The sequence below is a fragment of the Trachypithecus francoisi genome, unplaced genomic scaffold (assembly GCF_009764315.1).
Source record: "Trachypithecus francoisi isolate TF-2019V2 unplaced genomic scaffold, Tfra_2.0 Contig00562, whole genome shotgun sequence".
NCBI classification, from domain to species: Eukaryota; Metazoa; Chordata; class Mammalia; order Primates; family Cercopithecidae; genus Trachypithecus; species Trachypithecus francoisi.
In genome coordinates this window covers 107501-116996 of record NW_022680730.1, presented here as the reverse complement: position 1 = coordinate 116996, position 9496 = coordinate 107501, and the positions used below count along the sequence as shown (strand labels likewise).

General features: G+C 39.9%; 1 pseudogene; it reads left to right on the top strand.

Moving 5' to 3' along the window:
• Positions 1 to 2695: 2695 nt before the first annotated feature.
• Positions 2696 to 7654, top strand: LOC117085588 (annotated as a pseudogene).
• The last annotated feature ends 1842 nt before the right edge of the window (positions 7655 to 9496 follow it).

Here is a 9496-nt window from a genome sequence, read left to right as displayed (position 1 = left end):
AACAGCAGTATGAATGAATATATATTAAGACAAATAAATGAGCAGAGAACATGAAAAATTAACAATGTACACCTCCACAATTTATTTTCTCTGTAATTTAAAGCACTAGTGTACATAATAAAAATACTATCACTAACTTGTGTTTTTGACGTACAATTCATAAAGGTAAGATTTTGAGAACTCAATAAGTTAAATAATGAGGTGAAGCTCTACAGGTGTAAGGGATTTGTATGTTATTGAAGGTAAGCTACCGTATCTCTAAAAGTAGAATAACTTTAGAATATTCAATGCAATCATATTAGCAATCACAATTAAAGAAACCAAAAGAAAAGAAAAAAAGAGTAACGGGCAGGTAAAAGCTTTCTGTACTACACCAGAGAGTAGGAGCTGTGGATTTAGCTACTCTCACCTCAGGCTACTGAGCCAGCTATAATGTACCATGAGACAAAGCCCAAGCTGTCTCACCAGGGAGTAAGCGTGGAAAGCCTAAGGCCACACAGCATAGCTGCTATTTCACACAATTTTCACTACACCAGTGGTGACAAAGTGGAATAGACTCATCCGTACGAAGAATGTAGTGAAGCACTGGAGGCCGAAACAAATGACTATGTGGAGATGCAACTGAAACAAGTTGAGGCAGCAACTGCTCCAATCCTGTGTCTTTTTTCATGGCTCCCCAGGAGTTTGAGGTTGAAATTATTGTTGACAAAAGACAGGATAAAAGTGGGAAGACAGAGGTCAAGCACAGTGGCTCATGCCTGTAATACCAGCAATTTGAAAGACAGAGGCGTGCAGATCACGCATTCAGGAGAGCCAGACAATCCAGGCTAATACAGCGAAAACCCATTTCTACTAAAAATACATAAAATTAGCTGGGTGTGGTGACAGGCACATGTAATCTCAGCTACTTGGGAGCCTGAGGCAGGAGAATCACATGAATCCTGGAGGTAGAGGTTGCAGTGAGGAAGATTGCTCACCTGTGCCCCTGGACTGCTGTCCAGTGATAGAGCAACACTCTGTTTTAAAAAAGAAAAGGAAAGGAAAAGAAAAAAAGAAGAAAAAGGTCGGGCGCGGTGGCTCAGCACTTCGGGAGGTCAAGGAGGGTGGATCACGAGGTCAGTAGATCAGGACCATCCTGACTAACACGGTGAAGCAAGATACAAAAAATTAGCCGGGCAGTGTTGGCAGACGCCCCGTAGTCACAGCTGCTCCGGAGGCTGAGACAGGAGAATGGCGTGAACTCAGGAGGCGGAGCTTGCAGTGAGCCAAGATTGTGCCACTGCACTCTAGCCTGGGAGACAGAGCGAGACTCCCTCTCAAAAGAAAAATGTATTTAGTATTGGGAAAGTTAGGAGAAACGGGATGATACCTGGGAACCAGAGCAGCACAAGTGAAAAAGTTATATATGACTTTAGCAAACAACAGACTGAAAAACAGAAAAGAAAAAAAAAGGCGTGGACCAGAAAAAGCAGAACTTTTTCAAACAATGACAGAAGAGGAATTTCTAGATCTACCAACCCCAAGTTTTCTAAGAATGCTCCTATAATTCTAGTCACTGGCAAACACCACAAATTCAAAAGCAGCCAGTTATGTGCTGCCAGCCAGAAAGTCAGCAGAAACTCAGTGTCACCTCTATCCAACCCCAAGCATATGGAGCGAGTAAATCCAACTATCAAGAAAGACACTTGCCCTCACAGCCCCTTTAACAAGAAGAAAACAGTGAGTGGCATTCAGGAACTCAAGAAACTGTACCCTATTGAGACAGATCAGCAGGATATAGTGGTCTTCAAGGAGGCAGAAGGGAATCTCATCAGGATTTTATCAGACCCCAGGACAGGACAGTGTGGAATAGAGAAAAAGACCCAGATTCACCCACTATTTTCCGAGATGTCTGACTCAGACTGAGAACCAGACTTCCATGACTTCCATGACTGCAGACTCAGGTACCAAAACAGGTATAGCGGTGTTAATGGGCCCATTAGTAGCCAACGGATAGACGTTCATACATTAGTTCCAAGAGTGAAAGTTGGGCAGAGAAATGTTACTGATGATGACAGAGTCCAGCCTTTTATCAAGAGGATATACTTCACCATAAGGCTAACAGAAAGTGTCACCATAAACAGAGATGTTGTAGTGGGGAAAAAGGACGGATTCACCCAGATATTGCTATCAACGTGATCAACAGGAAATAAATGCTCTGAATACAGAAGCAATTTAGAAATGGTGAATGCTCTGAATAGGGCTGCTGTGGATGACAGCAATCTCATGATATTCAGTGCAGCAGGAAGTGTCTTTTGCTGTGGTCTTTATTTTGGTACTTTGTGAAGCACTTAAGAAATGACAGAAACAGAACAAGCCTTGAAATGTTGGACACCATCAAGAACTTCGTGAATATTTTCAGTCAACTTAAAAAGCCTTTTGTTTTACCAGTCAGTGGCACATCCTTTGGAATAGGTATATTCACACTGCCTCATTGTGCTTTCATGTGACCTAATGAAAAGGCTTGGTTTCAAATCACTTACATGACTTTTGGACAGCGTTCAGACGGCTGCTCTATGGTTACATTTCCCAAGCAGATTGGTGAAGCGTCTGCCAATGAAATGTTAATTGCTGCGTGAAAGCTGACAGGAGAGGAGGCTTGTGTGACAGGTCTGGTCTCTAAGGTTTCTTTGCAAGTTTCACCCCATAGGTTGTGATGCAAATGAAGGACTCTGCCTCATGTAATCGAGTTGTGCTGGAGAGCCCAAATATAAAAGCAGACTGGTAAGCAATAAACTGTTTTAGGAAAATCTAAATTCTATCTATATCTTCTACTATATATAAGACCAGAATCTCTGTGGATGATAGCACATTTGTACAATGTCATAGTGGGCATGGGAGCTGGGAGAGGCCAGGCAATGGGAACAGTTACTTCATGGTCATTATTAGAAAAATGGCTTCCCAGGTCTCAGAAAGCTGAGGGATGCCTGAGTCTGCATCTGTGATGGGGCAGCTGCCACTGCTCCTGAGTAAGTGTGGCTCCTGTTCACTGAAGTTGGGTGTGAGTGTGGTTTCTGCCTTTTCTCAGTTTCCAGCAGTTTCACAGAGTGCACAGCCCTGGCTTCACCTCCCTCATTGCACCTGGTATCTTTGAAGCAGCCTCTCTAAATGGGCTGCTGCTGCCATTACTTGCAGCACCTGTGTCATTTTGGAATGTTGCAGAGTGAACCTTAGAGTCCCTATCCTCAAATAATGCCCTTGTGTTTTCACTGACAAACCCCAGCATGTAGCTCTGAATCATCATTATCATATTAAAAGACAGCATTTGGAGATTGCAAAGATTTTTGGAGTTCTATGGCAGAAAGCAGACACGTCAAACATCTTTTACAACCTTACAGCTACGAAAAAGAGACCCCTTGTACTAGAACGTTCAAATGTTCAATTCCAAGAATTAAAACAATATATTCCTGTATTAGAAACCTTTATTTTAAAAGAAGAAAGTACAGATTGAACATGACTAATATAAAAATGTCACGTGTACTCTAAAGTGAAGCTTGATTCCATATCCAAAGTGGAAAACTCTACAGAAAAGCCCTTAACACAATCTTTATTTCATCTACAAAATACACAAAATTACATTCATGAAAATGTGAGAGAAAGAACAACGAGGAATCTAGAAGTGGTTCTTGGTTAACATTTTTATACACAGGAACAGCCTGAAAATTCAGGCTGCAGACACTGATTTAAAAAAAACTTCAATAGGAGGATATCCTAAAGGTGTAACCACAGCTACACTAATAAGAAAACAAGGTAGAACATGAAAATGCTTTCACCATTTTTTCCTAAAACATAATCATACCTACAGAGATAAGAGAACAAGGCCAACAGAATAATTGCCTCTGTCATTCACATAATCAGCAGACTTCAAGAAAATACACACTCCTCGCATTGTGGGCATGATACCCAGTAGGCTCCAGTGGGCTCTGATGAAATAATTTTCTTTTCTATTTTGGACGTGCTTTGAATGCAAGAAAAGCATTTATGAATTATTCCTTCAGCTTCTGTTTTACCCCAGCCCAGCGATCCAGATAAAGCTTTTACTTTAGCCTCTCATTTTTCCCAGGCCAGGTTCTGAATCTATCTGAAGTAGTGCTTTCTTCATGGCAGCTCACAGACGCCTCGGAACATTTCATTCTTTCCAGTTTAAAAAAAGTAATGACCCAGCTTTATAGTTGGAAACCCTCGCAAATCCCCTCTTCACTGTGGAGAGTTTTCTTCTTTTGCTTATTAACCTTTCCTTCCTACTTGAAATTTGCATCATCCAACCTCCTTAATTATTGTGGTCATGAGACAAAACTTCAGCCTGTGATTGGTCCTAGGCCAAGGACTCAGGTCAAGCTGTCATGTCAGCTCCTTCTTGGCCCAGGCCAAGTTGCAATGCTGAGTTTAGTAGCTTCTATAAATCATCACTTCATTTCCAGATTAATCTAAGTCCAACGTTCAGGACCAACCCAAAAAATGCTTACTCCATGACCACTAAGTGCATTTCTTTACTTCTCTGTCTTTCGAAACCGTCAGCCTCAGTCTCAGAGTAGGCAAACCACTCGTATTCCACCTCCACAGTGAAAACGTTTGTACTTTGATTTATAAAATTTTGCTTCAAACGATTTGCATCCATCTCCTTAATTTTCTTTGCCATGAGACAAAGAGCTCTGTGTGCCTCACAATTAGAGATTGCTACATTGTGGTGCACTAATGAGACTGCAATGAGTAAGTCTAGGAACTGAAATCTGGGATGCATCAGCCTTGCGAGACCAACTGACAATCTGTGATACGTACCACATAGTGGTCATCAACACAGGCTGGAAAGGTTCAAGGTCGCTTTACACAGCCTAGAAACCTGAGAGACACCATGAAGCAGCCATACTTATGCATTTGGGGCTTTCAAAGGGAGAGACATATAATCAAGGAGACTATTTAACAAAATAATAATAAAGAACACAACAATTTAAGTCAGCAAATAAACACCGAATATATTCAACAAATGCCAAATAACAGAAACTCAAAGAAACAAACTCAAACTTACCTGATAATTAAACTGTCTAAAACATGCACAAAGATAATTTTGAGGATTTTCAAAGGAAACAAAGGAATCAGCTAGTCATGCAAAAGGGACCCTCAAAAATAACCAGTAGATTTCTTATCTGAATAACCACTGAATAACCAGTGGATTTCTTATCCAAAAACTAAGATGGTAGAAAGCTGTAGGCAAATATATTCCAAGTGAAGTCAGGAAAAAAAGCTGTCAAACCTAAATATTATGATCAAACAAATTGTTCATCAAGTGAAGGACAAATTGTGACATTCCCAGATAAAAATGGACACCTTTCACCAGTAGACTACCCTTTAATAAATGTTTTATGGAGTACTTCAGGGTAGAATGAACACACACTCAAAAGTATTATGGATAAGCAAAGATTAAGGTAAAGACAAATGCATGAAAAATATAAATGTTAAAAAATTAACAATGTGCACCTCCATAATTTGTTCTCAACATAAGTTAAAACAATAATATATTTAACAAAAACCACTAATTTATGTTTTTGACATACAATGCACAATTTTGAGAACATAGTAAGTGAAATAATGGAGTTAAGTTACACAGGAATAAGGATTTTTATGTTACTGATTGTAAGCTAGTGTAACATTAAAAATGGTGTAACATTATAGTGTTCAATATAATCATCATCACCACCACAATTAAACAAAGAAACACAAAAGAGCATCAGGCAGGAGAAAGCTTTCTGTACTACACCAGACAGTAGGAGCTGTGGACTTAGCTATTCTTACGGGAGGCTACTGAGCTAGCTCTCATGCACCATGAGACAAAGCCCAAGCTGTCCCACCAGAGACTAAGGGTGGAGAGCCTAAGTAACATAGCATAGCTGCTATTTCACATAATTCTCATAAACCAGTGGTGATGGAGTAGGAGTGGCTCATCCATACGCAGAACCTGGTGAATCACTGGAAGCTATGTGGAGACACAACTGAAACAAAGATGGCACAGCAACTGCTCCAATCTTGAGTCTTTCCTCATATCTTGCCAGGAGTTTGAGGTTGAAACTATTCTTGACAAAAGACAAGACAAAAATGAGAACATAATCTATTTGTTTCATGGAATGGTTGTGACAAACAGGATGACACTTGGGAGCCAGAGCAGCACCTCATGAGCTGTGAAAAATGTATAAATGATTTTGATAGATGACAGATAGAAAAACAGAAAAAAACTGGCATGTACCAGAACAAGTAGAATGTTTTCAAACAATACCAGAAGAAGAACCTCCATATCTACCAACGTGAACTATTCTAAGAGCTCTCCTAGAACACTAGTGACTGTCAAACACCACAGATCCAAACCCAGTGTGTTATTTGCTGCCAGTAAGAAGGTCAAGAGAAAGGCAGATTCACTTCTCTCACACACAAAGAATATAGATCTAGTAAATTCAACTATCAAGACACTTGTTTGCAACAAGAAAACTGAGTGGCTTTCAGGTACTTGAGAAAGTGGACCCCATTACGGTAGATCAGCAGGACATGGTGGACTTCAAGGTGACAGAAGGGAAACCTGTCAGGGACCCTTTGTCAGGTCCCAGTGCAGAACACATTGGAATAGAGAACAGGACCCTGATACACCCACTAATGTCTCAGATATCTGGCTCAGTTACTGCTTCCATGGACACAGGCTCAGCTACCCAAAAAGCTATAGTGATATTAATAGACCCATTAGCAGCCATTGCAACAACAGACATACACACATCAGTTCCAAGAGGGAACGGAAGCCCAACAAATGTTACGGATGACGACAGAGCGCAATCTTTTTTCAAGAAGACGTACTTTTGCATCAAGCTAACAGAAAGTGCCAGCACATACAGAGACATTGTAGTGAAGAAAGAGGATGAATTCACCCAGATATTGCTATCAACTAGATCGACAGACAAAAACCGCACTGAATATAGAAGCAACTAAAGAAAGGCTTAATGCTCTGCATAGGGCTGCTGCAGATGACAGCAAACTTGTGTGGTTCAGTGCAGTTGGAAGTGTCTTATGTTGTGGTCTTGATGTTGGATACTTTGTGAAACATTTAAGGAATGACAGAAAGTGAGCAAGGCTTGAAATGGTGGACACCTTCAAGAATGTTATGAATACTTTTATTCAATTTATGAAGCCTATTGTTGTGTCAGTCCATGGCCCTGCCATCGGACTAGGTGAAGCCATACTGCCCATTTGTGATGTTGTGAGGGCTAAAGAAAAGGATTTGTTCCAAACCCCTTATACGAGTTTTGGACAGTCCAGATGACTGTTCTACTGTTACATTTCTGAAAATGATGGGTGACGCATCTGCCAATGAAATGTTAATGACTGGGCCAAAAGTGACAGCACTGGAGGCGTGTGCCAAAAGCCTGGTCTCTCAGGTGTTTTTGACTGGAACTTTCTCCCAAGGGGTTATGGATCAAATTAAGGAACTTGCCTCATATAATCTAGTTGTGCTGGAAGAATGTAAGGCCCTTGTTCACTGTGATATTAAGATGGAGCTGAAACAGACCAATGAAGAGAGTGTGAGGTGCTGAGGAAGATCTGGGGCTCAACCCAAGGGAAAAAATCCATGTTAAAGTAGGTTGAATATAAGATTGATGAGTTTTCATTGGCAGTCAATCTGCACAGGACACAAGAACTAAGCTAAACGAAATACATCATGAGTTGCAAGATGCCCTACTCCATCTTCATACTGCAAAACATTTTCATCCGTAGTGAAACCTTGGAAAGAGAATTGGAAATGTCCACAGTATGTATTTAAATTCTCATGGCATTTTAAAGCACTATATATTTAAAATAATTAATAAAACATTTTTTGCCCAAGTGTAATGATTTTATGCACACGTAAGTCCAAATATAAAGCAACTGGTGGATACTAGACTGTTCCTGCAAGCTCTCAATTGTATCTATGGCTACTACTATATTTCAGACCAGAATTGTGTTTTATTAGATGTGGATGACAGAGAATTCTGTAATGATTTTTATTTTTCTTATTTTTATATACTACAATACAGAGTCTACTGGGTTATGAGGCAGCCTCAGCTTCCCTCCCACAAAAAAAGACACAGAACTCTCAGTGATGGCGTGCTTGACATTATAGTGGCACAAATACTTCAGAAACGCAGAATTATAAATTAAAAGACTTTTCCTTTAGAATATTTCTGACACAAACTCACTGACGATCATTCTCCTAAATTCAACACGATTAGAATTTTGATGAGATATAACTTGATTTTCTTTTCTTTTATAAATGTCTAGTTCTTGCTCAGTTAACAGAAGCAAACTTTACCTCTCTAAAATAATACTTGTTACACCCTAGTAGTGAACTATAGAATCATTTTGGTGAAAATATCCATGTTCTAATGTTTGTAATGTGCAGATTTAGGTTACTTTAGAGTATGTTATAGTTAATAAGTTAAAATTATGGACACATTACTAAAGGACAAAACTTCTTTCAAAACGAAGAAAAGACTCCTACACTCTTCATGTCATTTAAAATGTCAGTGTCTGTTTTTATGTGCACAAAATTTTCTGGAACACTCTACTTGTTCAGTTACCTGGAGACTCTCTGAATCGTGTTCTGTTGGATTTTATGGAGGCTACGTTTCATAGGCATAATTCAATAATCCACTGGCCACTGGTGATGAATGTCACCTTTGCCATAGGATCTCTAGGGTGATGTTTCACCAGCCAAGAAATTCTGTATATGATGGCACATTTCCACAAGTTTCTCTTGAGCCTGCTTGTCTAAATTTACACACCTCCCTCGCAGGCAGACTGTACTCAGCTCAAACTATGGGTGCAGGTGACAGCTTCCTGCACATATTTAGGTGAATTGGGCATACCGCAAGCTTTCCCTTCTGCAGGCATGGAAGAATGCAGTGGCATCCAGGAAAGTAGAAATGACAGAAACTGCAGAGATACAAATATATTGTCACAGCACTGGCTTAGAAAAGGTTTAGATCTGGGCTCTTTTAAAGGCTGAAGTCCTGCTTTCATTTTTCTTTCTGTCTTTCTAATTATCTATGGGATCAGTGTGGCTTAAATTAGGGTTTTCAAAGGGCTCTGTCTCTTTTGCTACTGGAAATCAGGATCTTGTCTTTTCTTCACTCTTCCTCTCTTCGACTATTTTTTATTTATTATGACAGGCTATATTAAGAAATGTGGTTTGGCGCACCATCTTTCTGTTGCCCGAAGGGCTATTTCTCAGAAGCAGTAAGGTTGTGGCTTAGGAATATACAACACCTTCTAATGTAAGACCAAAAACACGAGTGAGAATTAGAAAGGCTCTATGTATGTATTGATGTATCAGAAACTTCCCCAGATCTTATTTGTTTCTTTAAGGTACTTTAATGAAAAGGCAACTTGCACTTTACTGGCACCTCATTCACTGGGCATTTCCTACAGGGGTAGTAATGAACTT